The sequence below is a fragment of the Rhinolophus sinicus genome, chromosome 16 (genome assembly GCF_057876585.1).
Source record: "Rhinolophus sinicus isolate RSI-liver-muscle chromosome 16, RSI-T2T, whole genome shotgun sequence".
Taxonomy (NCBI): Eukaryota; Metazoa; Chordata; class Mammalia; order Chiroptera; family Rhinolophidae; genus Rhinolophus; species Rhinolophus sinicus.
Genome location: NC_142516.1, coordinates 54192225 through 54210581, shown reverse-complemented (window position 1 = coordinate 54210581; position 18357 = coordinate 54192225). Strand labels below are relative to the sequence as shown.

General features: G+C 40.9%; 1 long non-coding RNA gene across 1 annotated transcript in view; it reads right to left on the bottom strand.

Annotated features, from left to right (window-relative positions):
• Positions 1 to 18357, bottom strand: part of LOC141571336 (uncharacterized) — a 518221-nt gene that overhangs the window by 409600 nt on the left and 90264 nt on the right. The window contains exon 2 of the long non-coding RNA XR_016019140.1: positions 7711 to 7858. This is a non-coding gene — a long non-coding RNA (uncharacterized LOC141571336). The remainder of the gene's footprint in view (positions 1 to 7710; positions 7859 to 18357) is intronic.

Sequence of the window (18357 nt, the reverse complement as noted above, 5' to 3'; positions counted from 1 at the left end):
GGCTCTGTCCCCACGGGAGGGCAAGATCCATTCTCTTTAGCTGGAAGCTGTGATTTGAAATAGCATTTTCTCTCCCTCTTACTTGTTTCTTCTTTCATGTGTAATGTTTTTAGAGACCTTTTCAGGATTTGCTTCCCTAACCGCACACAGTTCTACAAGACTTCTCCCACCGTTTTACCAATTCCCTGCTCCTTTTACTGATAAATACAGAGGTCTCATCTCTGATGATTCATGAGGTTTGCCCAGCTAACGCCCAGCACTGAGTGCCATCTACTTAGGACCATTTGATCTCTTCAGCAGCTAAGAGTGGAGATAAGAGGTATCAATCACACACTTAATCCACGCCATGCAACTTCAGGGGTTTCTTTCCGATGGAAGATAAAGCTCTCTGTGGGGACAGAGCCCCAGAGAGCAGTTTCCAGGCTCTCGGCCTCACGTGGAAAGGTGCTGGCGCGGGTAGAAGATGGCTGTCAGCTGTGGCTAGTTGGCCATCAACTGTAACCCTTGAGCCATTGGACACTAATATAACTGTTGTGGCTGCGTTGGGGAGTCGAGTCGAGTGGAGTCAAGGAAAGTCGGTCGGTTGGCAAAAAAGCGGACAGCAGGTCGCACATCATGTGAATCCAGCCTCCAGTGAGACTATAGTGGTATGACTCCCCTACCTATGGCTCCGTGGGTGTTCCTTTTTGGCATCACCATATCCTGCGTTCTTATGTGGGGAGAGGGAGCAGAGACCCCACAGGCCGCCCAGCATGACAATCCCTTGGGGAACTGGAGATTGACAGTCACTAAGGCCAGGTGTTGACAAAGGAATTCAGTGTTTTGTGCTTTTGTGTTTTGGACCAAACACCTTAGCAACCTGACAATCCTCGCACACCTAAGTTGAACCAAAGGAACTGGCATTATTTTTCAAATATGAACAGCACTTTTGGAGTAGATTGCTTTGTTGATTTTTTTTTTTATTTTTAGCGCAATTATTTTATCTCATTCATTCCTTGAAATATATGGAAGTGTTTGAAATGGAAGATTGAAGTCATTTTTCAGCATGATAAACATTTTTCCAAACAGCAAGTTCCATCAGAGTTATCACAAAGTAGTCAGCCCACAAGCTTCACTCTGACTTTCTCAGTCTCTCCCTTCCCTGGGCCCACCATACAAATCATGAGGCAGGACACAAAGCCAGGAAAAGATTCTACCTGCCTTCATTGCTTTGTACACTTCAACCGAGTTTACAGAAGGAAACTTGGAGATTGCAGAGAAAGACACTAAAGTCCAGGAAGGTCAGTTGTCAACCTGTCCAATTTCATCCAGACAGTTCATTACAAACTCGGTCTGACTGAAGAATCCTAATTCCCTGTGCATTACTATTTCCATTTCATTGTCTGTATACTGGTTGATCCAAAATCTTTCTCTCCATGCCCAGCTTGTCTCCTGAGCACCAGATGCAAACTTCCATTTGTCTGCTAAATCTCTCTATTGGGCTATAACCCAGACACCCCATTCCCAACACGCCCAAAACCAAAAGAAGTCTTTTCCTTTCTCTTTCACCTGAGTTCTCTATCCTATCTAATAACAGTATCAATTTATTCTCAAAATAGACAACCCTCTGAAACTTGTCTGAGTCCTCTTTCTCCTTCATCTTCCACTTCCAATAAGTGCCTCATGTATGAAGATGATCTCTTGAAATATTTTTTGGAATCCTTCCATTACTTCTGTTACTCCTTGTTCTTATCTCTAATACAGCAATTGTATCTTAATAGGTCTCCTTATCTTCAGCCAGTTTATTCTCTAAGCTTCCTTCTAATTCAAAGGGCAAGAAAGGTTTAGGGAATCGGCCCCAAACTGGACCCCTTTAGGCTAGACCTAAATTTTGATTCTTTTCACTATAATGAAATGGTAACATCAGGAATGTCAAGGAATAATAACCAGTTAACAGATTTACCCACATCTTTTTATTTCTTATTAAATGCAATGCCTGAATTATACTTAGAAACTTCCTAAATTGCTTTCAGCCTTTTGCTTGAAGGTGAAAAACTTCAGTGTTCACATTTCTACTGAACACTTGCAAGCTTACAAATAGCATAGATCAGATATCAAATAACAGTTTATGACCAGAACTAGTCCCTGGGGTTAAATTTCACTGGTTTTTAGCAAAAACTGAAGCCCAAAAAAGAAGAGGATTTGCATGTATTGTTATTCTCCCTGGAGCAAAAATGCAGATATCTTATAGGAACAAACACAAAACAGTTTGACAAATTTCACTTAGGAAAAATAGTCAAAATGTAATAACATCTCCCACTATCATAAAAAATTGTTATCACATGGGGTGATATACAATGCAGTACCCTCTGTAGGGATGTTACCAGAATTATCCCCCAACATATTACCTATTGCAAAGTCTTTATAACCTGGAACCTTCACAATCATTTTACAGCAAAATATTTTGGCCTCATCTTTCACTTCTATTATCGCTTACTCACCCTTTTCACACTAGTCTGCTAACTAATGGCAGAAATACACTATGTATTTTAAGACTTCATTTCTTTGTTCAGGCTGTTCCCTCTGTACAAGTTACCCTTCCCATTACAACACATAGAGATCTTATTCACTCTTTAGGGCTGTTCATCCTCCATAACACTCATTCCCCACCAAAAATCATCATCATCATCATCATCATCATCATCATCTTTTCCTTTCTATTCCAGTGTCACTTTTTTTATACTGATAATTTAGCACTTAGCACCACACATTGAACTGAGACTGGGAGCTCCTAGGAGGCAAAGCCTGCATCTTCACCTTCATCTCTGTGCATACAGTATCTGACACACAGGAGCCAGTCAGTAAATGTTTATAGAACTGAATTGTATTATCAGCAATCCTCTGTTTCTCAGGTGTCATGGCCTGAGAAATATTAGTAACCTCAGATCTAGAAGACTGCTGTAATCTACACACATTAAATACTGTCTCAGGCAGTCTTGCAGTATATAAAAACTAAATGAAAGGATAAAGATTTTTCTAAACAGTAAGCAAAACAAACACACAAAAAACTAGGTGTAATTTTGTCAGAATCACCCCAATCCTGTGACCAACATTTTTTAAAGACTTTAACAGCGAAAGGGACCAATCTTCTCTGATACTGGACAGGTGCAGCCTGGAGAATGACAGTCCTTCTCTTTAACCTTTAAAGAATATATCTCACTCTCCCTCAATGAATTCCTGGAAAGAAAGAAAAAGGGAGGGAAGAAAGGGAGGGGTAAATATAGTCAGAGAACAAAAAAACTGGTGGAGAAAGAAAGGATACCAAAAAAAAAAGAACTAGAAAAGTAGGAAACAATTGGAAAAGAAGAGAAGCAACGGAGGCATGGACAAAGAAAGGAAGGAGTAAGAGAAAACAAGGAAGAAAACTGATAGATTCATAGGGATTTGCTCTGTGCTCGTTAGGCAATGTGCTTCTTTAACTAAGTAAAGAAATAAAAGGAGGTTGAGGGAGACAGAAAAGCTGTGGCAGGTCAGACTGAGTTGAGAATCCTCTGGGTTCATGCAGGCTGTGTGTTTCCCCAGCTGTACTGTCCAGGGGCATGTTCTAGACAGGTGTGCACAGGGACACCATACATACCCCCCTTACGAGGTTTCCTACTGCCGACTTAAGAAGAGGGGACTGAAAATGCAGTAGAAAGGATTTATTAACTTTGTTGTAAATAAAATAGCTTTCCTTTTGCTTGAGCGATCTCAGCAGATTTGTCTCTTGCTCTGTCGTCAGGCAGAAGTTTCCAAAGGGAGTCTCTGGAGAGCATTATCAGAATGGGATCAGCCATACATCTTTCCCCAGGAGCCATTAACTTAAACACAACCCCAATTTGGATTGGGAAAAAGTTAAACTTTTTAAAAAATATGGCCTTTTTGATAAGCCCCAAGAGGGGGAAATACATCCATATATCCACATATATTTCAAACCAAATAGCATACTTTCCCTGTCCAAGAAGTCAGCATTTTTCAAGTGTCCTCCATGAAAGAGGGGCTTGCACTTTACACATTGTGAACCTTTGTCCTGTCGCATTCACCGATGCACCTGGGCCTGGCCTGCCAGAAAACTGCCCAGCCAATCACACACTGCTCGGCAGATTTGCTCTGTGCAGATTTGACTTTCACTGATGGCCTTTTTAATTTTTTTTCCTCTCTGAGATAACATAATTGCAAAACACCTTTCACAATCTTGATTGTACATTGGCCCATGAAATGCCTGGCTTTCAAAGGGAGAAAAAAATTGCAGGTGGCATTTATTTAGCATTTATATTTACATGCTAGGCACTGGGCTAAATGCTTTCCCTACATCGTCGCATTCAATCCTCACAAGAAACTGGGGGTGTTAATTGTCATGCGGGTGGCCTGCAGGGTCTCTGCTCCTGCTCCCCACATAGGAACGCAGGATATGATGAGACCAAAAAGAACACCCACGGAGCCATAAGTAGGGGAGTCATATCACTATATTCTCGCTGGAGGCTGGGTTGGAGACACAGGAAGTAGAAGCCCCACGATCCGCTACTTGCTGTCCACTTCTCTCTGCCAACCAACCTCACTTGCTAACTGCAATCCGCTCTTGCTAGCTCAGCCACCATCTTCTTGCTAGCTCAGCAACCATCTTCTTGCTAGCTCAGCCACCATCTTCTTGCTAGGCCCCATTTCCTGCTAGTGTAGCCACAGCAGTTATATTAGTGGCCAATGGCTCACTGGTTATAGCTAACGGCCAACTAGCCACAGCTGATGGCCATCCAATCACAGTTGATGGCCATTTACTACCTGAGCCAGCACCTTTCCACGTGAGGCCAAGAGCCTGGAAACTGGACTCCTGGCTCTGTCCCCAGATTAATATAATCCTCTTTTTACAGTGAAGAGATGTGTGCTTAGGCAGGTTAAGGAACTCACTCAAAGTTACAGAGCTAAAAAATGGTAAATCCAGCACTTAAACCCAGACCTTTCTAATTAGCACAGTAAGCTGCCTTAGGAGCAGCTATTAGATACACAAGTTGTTTTCAAAGGTATTAGACTCTCCTTTTCCATACGAGGGAGGCAACACTTCCATAAGATTCTCAAATGCCCTGGGATAAGCCATGACAAGCCCTTACCTGCATACTTCCATGTTTTTGAGGCATTCTCATAGGCACCTTATTTTATTTTCCCAACAAAACTATTGAGTAGTTAGAGAAGGTTCTGAACTCATTTGATAAATAGGTAACTCAGCTTTACTCGGGGACTATCTCAGCCAGCTGCCACAACCTTGGCTAGTACTACAGAGAGGACTGGCACATTGTTTGTGCTCAGTCAACATCGGTGTCATTAATGAAAGAGAGCCAAGGAAGTGATCCCAGCCAGGGCTTCCTTGGGAATCTTCTTGAAGTCAATGGAGATCCAGTGAAAGATTAAATATAGAGAAAAATGTGTGGCAGGCAATGGGAGGCAGGGAGACCCGTAAGGAGCCTGCTGCCATTGTCTGAGTGGAAGATGCGGGCTTCGTAAAATGCGATACTGTTGTGAGAATGGAAAGAATTAAGTGAGTTTGAGAGACAGTAATGAGTTAGGAATGACTGATTAACTACAAATGAGAAGGGAGAGGGAATACTTATGGAAATGAATGTCCTTTTGGTAAAAGAGGATGGATGGATGGCTCCTTCCTTGTATGCTTTACATATTTTTGCCTATTCCCACCTTGCCGCAATCATTTTATGGTACATAAATTGCTCTTTTGCAAGTCCATCCCTTCTATTTGACTATAATATCCTTGAAGGTGGAGAGTTTAACTTATTGCCATACCCCCTAATGCTAAAAGTTTGTTGTAAGATGGGTGAGACTGAAACAACACATGAGACATGACACCCTAGGTCAGATGGACAATTTCTTCCTCGGCCATTTGTTCCTCAGACCACCTTCCAAGGACTAACCTAGCCTTTTGCAAGAACGCAATCCCTCCAGGTTATATTCTGCTAGAAGGGAATTGCTATTATATGCCACACAAATGAGTACAGGCCTGGAGGCATGAGGCCCAAATGAAATCGGTCTATGGACAAATAGCAACCTTAACTTGAATTAAGAATACGAGATCTGAGCTGGTGCTGTACTTCCCCAAGGCCCTGGGGCTCTGCACCTTCCAGGGTATTACTGCTACTTCGTGAATGAATAAGGCAACATCTGGGAGAGAGCTGCAGACAGGGAAGAATGATAAGGATCTAAAGATTTTTTTTTTTTTTCTAACCTTTCAGTAAAGCCACTTGGACCAGCTTCCTTTCATTGTGCTGAGCTAAACAAAGGCTGAGAGAGAGAGCATATTCTCTAAAATAGCATAAAAAAAATTAGCAACTTAGGTTTCCTTGGTTTCTCATTTTTTTAATTTTTTAATTTCCCCTAATGCCATATATATGGAATTCCATATATATTCATACAACCTTAAATAGAAAACATAGAAAAAACGTGAGTTTTCTTTGAAGGTTTAAAGTTTGAAATTGTCATACTCAGGGTCTATATTTTGCACAGCCCTTATTTTTCACAAGGTAGCAAACTGCAGTTCAACAGAACCGAAAAATTGCTTCTGTTATATGGGGACTTCCATTTCTAATAACAGTGCAATGGGAAATAATCATTTTCCCCTGTCCATTGAACATATTTACTGAGCAAGGCAAGATACCAGCCAGCGCTTGCAGCTACTTATTCAAGATCATGTCCAGCCAGACAGCAGGGGGAAAGCCACAGAGAAGATATAAATAGCCTAATAACTATTCTTCGCTTCCACTACCATCTCTAGCCCCTCACCTCTTCCTTTTACTCCATTTTACTGCAAACTAACATTTATTCACTTAATTTTTCTGCATCAAACCTCTTGACCCAAAGAGCCAAAACTGCTTTATAGGAATTGCCTGCTTTTCTTTTTTTTTTTCTTTTTTTCTTGGCAATAGCCCCTCACTCAGAAAGGGAGAAAAATCTCTACTCCAGCAAGTTCCACAGGCATATACTAACCACACACTTCCAAGCATGCTGACTTGAGTACAGCAGTAGAGACTTTTAATATAGGAAAAAGGGAAATCAATAAGGGTAACGTACTCAATATTAGCTAAAATACCATCACTGAACAGGCACACAGTCACTCAATAGTATTTATTATGACTGTCTGAGGGTCAGTGTAGACACCTTGGGTCAGATCAGTACGGTCTGAAATTCAACTCTCATATTTACCACACCACTGTTATGATTTGTAACATTAGATAACAACAGTTATCTTGTGTGTATGTCAGTATACCTGACATAATATTTAGCTCCTATTAGGTATACTATCATTGGTAGCTAATATTAATGTTGTTACTATTATTAAATAAGAATCTTCTATTCACATAGGAAGGTCTATTATCTTTGGCTATTGGCCCATTCCTTTCCCATCAGCAGGGGTAGACTGTTTATATTGATGTCTTCCTTTAGCCAGCACTCTCTCCCAGCCAACTGTGGCACATAATGCTCTCCTTTGCAAACATGGAATTGATAAGAAGACTCAGTGCCCCGTCGATAGACCCCAGAGGCTGCATCCTTCCTAGGAAATGGAAGACAAATCCCTATGCAAACAGCTAAGTCATCTGTAAGCCACAAAACCTCACTCATTACAAGATCATAGAGTGACATTTCCTCTACTTACTGTTGGCTGAAACCTGCTGCAATTATATATGAACTTACCTGTCTCCTCAAAGATTTGCTTTCGCAGCTTGTATCTCCAATGTGTGGCATGGAACTGGGCACGTGGTGGGTACTCAGTCTAGGTAGAACTGATTGATTAAATGTCTTGCCTTGGCTTTGAGAGAAGTCACTCCTCTAAGTTAGGAAGCTAGAGAATAATTCAGAAAGAGAAAGTGTGAGACTTGGGTAGGGAATCCAGTGGTATCTACTATGACATTTTACCCACAGTCTCCTAAAAGTCCCACCTCATTCCTTATTCGTCTGTGTCTACAGCAATGTTGGCCATATTTGATTGTATGCTGTAACCAACAAGGATTTTAAGATTGGCCTACTAGAGACTATGCCTGCAATTTGTTTATGCTGCCACATGGTGGCGCTTGATTTATGGCCTCACAGTGTGAAGAGTCTAGCTCCCCACCAGAAGGATGAACTGAATCATAAAGAACACATTTGCAACACAGTTTTGAATGGACATAGGCTATTTCTTTAAAAATTACAACACTTGAAACAGCAAAATTGGATTTATATTACTTTAATTAATTCAACAATCACAATAAGCACTTATCATTTAACGTGTATCTTAAATGGTACCAGAGGGACTCAGAATAAAGTTATGAAACCATCTGCAGCAGAATTTTGGAGTCCTTCCCTGTTAGTTCTTTTCCAGTAAACTTGGAAAAATATTACTTACCTTGCCTACCTCACAGGCTACTTGTGAGGATTCAGTGAAATAATGATGTGAAAGCCTTTCTTTATAAGCTATGAAGTGAAACACAAATGTGAATTATTCGTATTATTCCTACAGTCCTCTCTGGAACCAGGCAGAGAGACCCCCAGACACAAATCTCTTTAGATAGAAGGGTTTCCATGTTGGCTGCTACGTGCTAAAAGGGTACACATGAAAAAAACATGCAGCTTACATGACCCTGGGCATGAAAATGTTAAATAATGAGCACCCATGCACTCAAGGCTGTTGCAGCCAGGAAAACACAGACTGTCTAATGATATGTATCCATAGGAAGTCAGAAATATCACAGCATCCATTTTTCTTTCCAAAGTAGGAAAGCAGTTTTCAATTTGGATGTTAGTTAGGAAGTGATTCTTTCCTCCAAAGGGAGTTTAAATTGCACCATCCTTTGCCACAGTGTGTCGAAAAGGCTGTGTGCACACCCACCAGGAGCACCCAGTTGAAGAAGGCAGTGCCTTGAAGCACTGTGTAGCTCTTCCTGGCTCAAAAACCAAGGTAGAGCTTCTGCTTCTACCTCTCTGAATCACTAGTACCAGACTTGATCTACCATCCCACCAGAAACAACTAGAAAACTAAACAAAACCTATGACACAACAGTTTTCAGACATTAGGCTACCTGCAGCCTAGGACTGTGATCTCCAGAGAAAGGAAACAATAAGCCTACCCGGTCCCTGGCTTTCCACCTGGACGCACTTCACAGGTGTGGATCAGGGAGCAGTAATCTGAGCAGAGAATGACCATCATGTTGAGTTGAGATCAGAAATGATGAATCAGGCAGATGGGGATGGAATCTGAGGGGCACAGCACTGGGTAGGAGGGAGATACACAGAAACAGAGCTCCAGAAACTGCATAAGGGTTCCCTTGCTTCTGATGCCCAGTACTAAGCTGTGCATGTGTAGGGTGACACTTCACAAGTCAGTCAAAGAACCTCTTCTATCAGGAGCTGTAAACGGAACAATTCAAAAGTTCACATGAGGTAGGAAGTAAGGGGAGGAGAAGAGGGGCAGGGAGCTAGATGACAACCAAGCATATGACATCCTGGAGAACAGTGGTGTGCAACAATAATCAGTGGAGTCCAAACCAACAGAGAAAACAATTCGACCGAAAGAGAGATTGTTCTCTTGATAAGATGCCTTCATTAAGCCAGAAATCTCTTGTAATTAATTTATAGTATAGCAAAGTGTGGGGTCAGTAATTCTCAACAAATCTTTGGGTGGCTTTGTAAAGTCCTAATTTATAAAATAGTTGGGTTAATGGTATAAACATAAACATGAAACTATTGTGGCAGCAGCCAGAATTACATGGCTAGTGAGCACAGAGTTGATATTTAGCTGGTGTGCATTAGTTCATCTGTATCAGTTTCTAATAATAACAGCCTTCCATTTTGAGCCCCTAGTTCTTCCCCAGGACCAACCTAAATATTCAATCAACCTGGTTCTTCCCCTGAACCTCTTGAATCTTCCTGGAGCCCAGAAACTTAAGGATTAAGACATAGCAAAGCAGGGGACCTCTAGGATTCCATACACCTGTTTTGATTACTTGTTGCCCATGCCATCATTTTGCTATATATTTTCAGCATAACTTCCAGTAAGCAGTAACTACACCAGAGTCTTCCTTACAATGTGTATTTTCCTCTGGATATCCTATACATTAAGGACACACAATATATTACAAAAATATGGCCAAGTCAGTGTCATATTCTAAAGAGATGACAATTCTGAAGAACCCAAGATCACAAACTAACTTATGCCAGGGAAATGGCTAAAACATTATATCAGCAAAAAAGAGCAAGACCTTAACTAGAGATTCCTATTTGGTCAGAATGTTCCTTGTGAAAGGGATTAATAACAAGGGAATGAAACACTTGGTCAGTGTGGCTAGCCTGCTCCTCACTCCTGGGCACCCGATATCTACTACAGGAATGGATGCCCAGTCACCTTTGGGGGCTGTGAGAGTTGAACCTGCCCTAGGCTTTCTTCATTAAACATTTACAGAGCATATACTGTGGTACAGATATGATGCCAAGATATAGGAAAAGAAAAGGAAGGTATATGTAGTTCGTTTGCCTTCTTTAATAATCTCAGCATCACTTCTATGCCATATAGCCTTTAAATGATCCTCATCAAGAATTAAGCAAGTTATCAAGAAAGATAAATAAAGCTATCGAACTGCAATTATGAAAACAAGGGCCTATTCTGACTTTTACACAACTGTCTCCTAAGCACATTGTATAGTTTTTGATATATAGTAGGTGCTCAATAAATTTTCTGTTCCTTTCTACCTCATCAATTTATCCATCCTCATCCATGCCAGTAGTTCTGTGTCATTCATCCATCCATCTGCCCCCTCCATCCACCTCACCCATCTACTCCATCCACTCCATCCATCCATCCATCCATCCATCCATCCATCCACTCCATCCATCCATCCATCCATCCATCCACTCCATCCATCCATCCATCCATCCACTCCATCCATCCATCCACTCCATCCATCCACTCCATCCATCCATCCATCCATCCATCCATCCATCCATCCATCCATCCATCCACTCCATCCATCCATCCATCCATCCATCCATCCATCCATCCATCCATCCATCTATCCATCCATCCATCCATCCATCCACTCCATCCATCCATCCACTCCATCCATCCATCCATCCATCCATCCATCCATCCATCCATCCATCCATCCATCATTTAGTGCTTCCCATAATCCTGGTACTTTATATATCATATCTTTGTCAACTAAAGTTCAATCAGGGAACCAAACCGCCAAAAGATATAGCTCTGCGTGTGTGTATTTATTTATTAAAGGATGTGTTATAGAAATTTGAGTTATGCACTGTGGGAGCTGGATAAGTAGTCCCTGGAAGTCTGTTGTTTTCAAATCTGATGCTGAAAATATAAGTCCCCATTGCATAGTGGGGAGGAGAAGATAGATGTAAAGTGAAGAAGAGCATGGACAAGCCTGAAGGCACAGGCACAAGCTGGAGCCCGTGAGAATGGACTGGAATTTGCCATTTGCTGTTGCCTCTGATCACGATAATATGGGCATCGTCCAGAAGCTTGGGTCCTTCATCACAGAGCTAAACATACAATCTGGATCAAGAATCTGAGAAACTGAAGGAGAACCCAGGGGGAGAGGGAGCAGTTACAGATGAGACCAATGAGCTAAGCCAGCAGATAAGCAACAATATCTTCGAACTAGAAAATGATGTAGATTGCACTACAACTTCCCTTCTACCCTCCCAAGCTCACTCAAGAATCTCTCTTGTATTAATAGTTCACCCTGTCCAGAAACATACAAAGAAGGAAATTCAGGGAAATGTACTTGACCCAAATGCCACTTTACAGAGCCACTGTAGCATCATATTTAATCTCATAATCCTTGGAGGTTGGTGTTATTTTCTCCATTGTACAGATGGAGAAATTGAGACTGAAGAGTTTATGAACACACAGTCAGGGGCACAGCTGGGATTTAATTGCAAGGTTCCCTTTCCACTGCAGCACTTCAGGAAAAAAAAAAAAAAATCGAAGCAGATGCTAATAGGAAGCAGAGTGGGTGGACCAACATGCTGTTTCAGGACATAGCAACATAGCAAAGCACAATAGTAGACATTGGGGAAGAGCTGCTCACTGCTGGGGCGCAGCTGTAGCTAAAAACCTAGGTAATGACTTTGGATGCACTTCTAGTAAGACACAGAAGCTTTCATACAGGGAATTCTATACAAAGGACTGCTTTTTGAAGAACAGCAGCAAATGGGCCACAGGAATCAAGATAGCCAGAGCCACAACACAACTGCAGGAGGCACCATTCATTCAGAGCATAATGTAACTGTGAGCACTAGAATTACGCAAGACAATGGCTCTGAAGTCAGCAGGCCATATGCTAGACAGTTTAGCTATACATACACTGCAGAGAGCAGCACCACTTCAAACAACTTGAGCCAATTGAATGTGTAAATACTCGTGAGGGCCTACCCTCGTGTAAACAGAGTACTTACATGGTATTCAGTCCTGCCCACCCAGGAGTACACACACACACACACACACACACACACACACACACATATACACACCATAAAACTTCCTCATGGGAGGGAAATTGAGAATTGAGATGTCACCTGAATTTGTCACATTCTTTGGCTACTGTTGCTGCTAGTGCTGTCACACCCGTGTTTGGCAGGCCTAGAAGTGGAGTTCTTAATGGCAATTGCATTTTCAATAAGTCTCATCTCATCTAATTTTAAAAGTTAAGTCTCTTAATGGCATATCACCATACCAAAGAGCTGCAGTTATTAGGAACTGTCTAACTTACATTTCTAAGTAAGAACAGGAAGGAAATATCTGCTGTAAGGAGAAGAATTCATTTCTGGAAATGATGAACAGCTTCAAAAAAGCAGGGTCATTTATAAAAATAGATGCCAGAAGATTTGGTGCATGAATAGACTGAACCTGATAATATCCAGAGAGAAAGGCCAGCACTGTGACAGGGGTACAGTCAGTCCCAGCGATGCTGCATTATTAAATATTTCTTGCATCAAGCATGTGGCCCATTTACAGTCATGAGCTCAGGAAGGATGCCTTCTCCACATCACAGCCAGGCTGGAAGAGCAGAGTGGGAGGAGCAAGGGGAAGCTCATTTACATCAACACACACCTGCTGTGCATGGAACGGATGACCCATTCCACTCAAAAAAAAAAAAAATGGATAATCCATCTACTCACTTCTCATGCACTCCATTTGGGATAACCCATCCCACCTTAAAAAAAATAAAGTGTGTTTCACAAATTTGACTCATTATTCTTATTCGGAATCTTCCTCAGCTTTACCATTTTCCTTGATCCTGGGCACAGGAAAGCTAGGAAATTGGTCTGAGCTCTCTGAAATATTCTCATGGTAGGGCCAAGAAAGGAAACCAGTCTTCCCATTGACATCAGCTTTACAACAAGTGTATCCTCAAACCTGCGCTGTTCATGCTTCTGGAAATGTCTTTTATTTTACCTCAGGAAAAAATACCAGATGTTCAAAGGGGAGTGGAATAACCTGTTCTTTCTCATGACAGATGAACAACTCCTCGCATGTGAGAATCATTTTAATTTTGTCCTACTGTAACTTATAATGATTAAAGGGGAGAAGACTCATTACATACACTGGGTATAAAACAAAAACAATTTTATTGTTCTTTCCAAAGTTGGCCTGCATTTGCAAATATAAATAATGTGGAGATAGTGCAGAATAAGCAGTCTTGAGAATCTGGGGTGAAGTGTGCAGAAGGAGAGGAGGGGTATGTTAAACAGTTGCTAAAGAAGCTTTCCAGCACCAGGCATGGGCTTATGACAAGATTCTGACTCATTTCACCACTGGATTATTGATAATGAAAACAGATAGTCGCAGGGGGCATCATCCATCCTCCTCTGTTCATGCAATTTTGGACAAGTAACTTAGCCAAGGACACCCAGAGATACTGAAATCCCAGGCCAGCACCCTTTCCATTCACTTTGCTGGGTCCTTCTGAAGTAGGAGCCCGAAAAAGTTGGAGGTCTTTAAGATAAAGATAGTCTACCCTTTTCCTTAGGAGAGTTCATTAAGAAATGGCCTTGAGGCAGGACAAGGGACCCACTTTTCTACTCTGAGGTTATTTCCCTCAGTTCTATAATGTAATTTTTCAGAAATTAAGTATTCTTCTCTACTGCTTTCTGCTTCAAGGGGCTGAAGAGTACACCAGTGATTTGAAGCTGCATTATCTCTTTTCTTCATTAAGAGAAATGGCTAAATAACCACTGGCTGTTAGTTTAAAGAAGCAGAAGACAATAGCTCGGACTGCTTAGTCAGATCACAATATAAATTGGAGAATCTGGTTGTATAACCACTGCAGTTCACACCAGACCACATGCTTCTGATCTGTTTCCTGTGTCTATTCTATATCCCTTTTCTGACGACCAACCTGCAGTTGCTAAATGTCTCTAGTAGAATTCTAACTTCACAGTAAGGTTTTTGGAAAACTCAAATTCCCTTGTAGTAAAAAGATGGAAATTTTAGGTTTTTTTTTAGCAGTACTATTAAGGTTTAATTGACATGAAATAAATTGAATGTACTTAAAATATAGAATTTGGTGAGTTTTCACATCTGTATGAATCTGTGAAAGCATCCGCACTGCTCAGACTGCTATGGTAAAAAAAATCATAGACTGGGTGGCTTAAACAACAGACATTCCTTTCTCACAGTTCTGGAAACTGGGAAGTCCAAGGTCAAGGTGCCAGCAGATTCAATTCTTACTGACATCTCTCTTCTGGTTTACAGATGGCTGCCATCTCACTGTGTGCTCACATGATCATGAGAGCCAGAGCCACAGCGAGCGAGCGAGCGAGAGAGAGAGAGAGAGAGAGAGAGAGAGAGAGAGAAAGATAAGGGTCCTAATCCCACCATGAGGGCCCCACCATCATGACCTCATCTAAACCTAATCACCTCCCTAAGGCTTCACCTCCAAATACAATTATACTGGGAGTTAGGGCTTCCACATAGGAGCTTTAGGGGGACACAAACACTCTGCCCATAACAATACTGAATATATTCACCTCTCCCAAAATTTTCCTGTGGCCTTTTGTAATTTTTCTGTTCCTCCCGCTTCCTACAACTACCATCGCAGTCCCCAGACAACCACTCATCTGGGTTTTCTTCATTATAGATCACTTTTTATTTTCTTAAGTCATATAAATGAAATCACACAGTATGTATTCACTTTTTTCTTTTAGTTTGATTTCCTTTATTCAGCATAGTAATTCTGAGATGCTTCCATGTTTTGTTTTATTTTTTTTGAGCAGTATTCCATTGTATGGATATACCAAAATTTGTTTATACATGGGTTATTGATGGACATTTGAGTTTTTTCCAGTTTAAAGCTATTTAAGTAAAGCTACTTTGAACAGTCATATACAAATATTTGTATGGATACATGTGTTTGTTTCTCTTGGGTAAATAACTAGAAGTGAGATGGCAGAATCATAAACAAAGGTGTATGTTTACCTTTTTTGAAGACTGTCAATGTATTTTCCAAAGTGGTTGTACTATTTTACATTCCTACTATCGGTGTAGGAGAGTTTTAGTTCCTCCACATTTTTATCACTGCTTGATATGGTCAGGTTTTTGTATGTTTGTTTGTTTGATTATGTTATCAAACTTTTTTCCATGTTTATTGAGATATTATGGATCTGTAACCTATGTAAGTTTAAGGTATATAATGTGATGATTTGATACACATGTATATTGCAAAATGATTACCACAATTAAGGTAGTTAACACCTCCATCCTCTCTCAAAATTACGTGCGCGCGCGCAGTGATAACATTTATAAACTAGTCATTTTTAAATGTTCAAGTATATAATAGAGTATTGTTAATTAGTCACCGTGCTATACATTAGATCCTCAGAACTTAATCTTATAGCTGGAAGTTTGTACCTTTTGATCATCATCCCCCCATTACCCCTGTTCCTTACCCTCTGACAACCACCATTCTATTCTCTGTGAGTTCAGGTTTTTTTTTTAGATTCCATACATCAGTGACAATAGACAGTATTAGTCTGTTGCTGCCTGACTTACATGCTCCATAGAGTAGTATCATTATGCTTTCCTCTCTGCTCCCTCTTACAATGATGCCTACCAAGTTGCAGGGCCTCTTCTCTCCTCTTTGCCTCAATCTGGGGGCCTAGAATGTGGTGAGATCCATTTTCCATACTCCCAGAAAACAAACCCTCAAGATGTAGGCCTTGATAACTCTGCCTGGCCTTATCACTAACCCACTCTCCACAGTCCTCTTTCCCTCACTCCAGCAACATCAGGACACATCAGCAACACTGGTACCTTGGTGGCCAGCCAACCGAGGAATGAGGGGCAGTCTTCATTTACAGCAGATACCCACACACTTGTTGTGAATACTTCTATTTGTTCACCAGCCCCAAATTCCATTTGACTGAGGGAAAGGGACTGGTTGAGTGCTTTCTTCTTCTTCCCTCCCTTCGAGAACACTTCTAGTCCCCTACTTATTGCTCCCATGACCAAAGATCATCAAACAGGAGCTGAGTGGGAGTCTCAGATAAGAACCAGACATTCTTTTTTTAACTCAGACTTATAGAATTTAATGGCTTTGCTCTCTACAGGCTATCACTTCTACTATAACCTCCACACTTCTCAGTGTTTTATAAAGACAGAAAAGATCTCAATCAGTATCTCTTATTACGCTATCATATTCTTTTTTGAGATACCTTTTAGATATCTCTTGTGGGCCCCCAAGGGACTATTTAGCTTGATTAATCAGAGAATGACATGTATGAATCCTGGGTCTTGAACCCCACCCCCTCATTCTAGTGTCCTTTCTGTCACCGAGATATCTCAAAAGTCACTGGTCATGAAGGGGGCCAAGTCAACTAGCCTGAATAAATAAATGCAAACATATGGTCACTACCATGGAGAACAATCCAAATATAACAGAAGGACTTGGCTTTTGGCTGATGGTGACGAATTGGCTGAGTTGCCCCTGTGATGAACAAAACTACATTTTTTTTATACCTCTCCATTTACATGCAGTTCTGAAACAGGTGCTTTTATTTAGCCTTTCTCAGTCCCCTTGGTCATATCACCACATGCTTGCAAACACTTGATAGAATAAAAAGGTCTTATGAGTATCCAGGAAATTAAAAGAGGCATTTGAAATACATGCTTCCCAACTGCAACTAGCCAGTTCCTAGACCCCACAGATGCCCAGTAAATAGTGTTGATCATCTGACTAAGAGTTTAAAGTATCTCTGGAGACTCCTTAGGAAAATAAAATCTGGCCCATGAATCTTCACTTTTATACTGACTAGAATGCTTAGTACAAAGGTTGGCACAAAAGAGGCACTTGGGAAATATTAGTTGTGTTAAACGAAATTGAATGGAATTGTTTATACATCTATGTCTGACCTTATGCCAAAATTTGGGTGGGGTAAATTAATGGACAAAGTATGGATAATGTATATTTAAGAAATGGCTGAAGGACGAAACAGTGACTTATGTTAAGGGCAAAGTGATGAGTTAGGGTAACTATTGACTTTGGAGGCCCTTCATGCTTTAAGTGTAACAGTGGCTAATTTTTTTTTAAATTTTTTGTGTGGCTTAAAACAACACAAATTTATTATATTTTGGTTCTGGGGTTCATAAACCTAAAAAGGGTCTCACTGGGCTAAAATCAATGAAACGGTGCCTATTTAATTTTAGGAGAAAATAAGCTTCTGTTTGGACATAAGTCAGGAAATTCCCCTTTGCTGAGGAAACTTAGTACTTTTACAACCACTACTACAGAGTGTGTGTGTGTGTGTGTGTGTACACGCACACGTACACGCCCTGGGTGATAATGAATGTCAGAATGAAGATTCTAGCTGAATACATTCCCTCATTTAGACATATAGCAATGTTTTGACAAGACAAGCTTTCCTATTTGCACATCCAAAGTATAAATGCCAAAGGACAAGATTTTAGAGTTAACAAGGCATGACTTTGTAAATGAATGTTGGTATCAACACACACATATGTGTAACACACACATACGCATGTGTACGCATACTCAAACATGCACCAAAAACAGCAGAGAAGAAAGAAATGGGTAGAGAGAACAACCTCAGTGCTTGTACTTATCTGAAGGAGTGGACTCTGTTCTATTGCAGATGAAATCATTCGGCTATGGTGACAGAAAACTTCCCATTGGTCTTTTACACTATATTTCACCCAGAGCTTCCTGTCAACACTCCTATGTCTCGGAATGAGTCAGGAAATATCCCCAGTGCAAACAGACAGCATTCCAGTCTGAAGCCATGAACATCTGCACAATACAAACCTATCCGTGTTTATTCCCACGACAC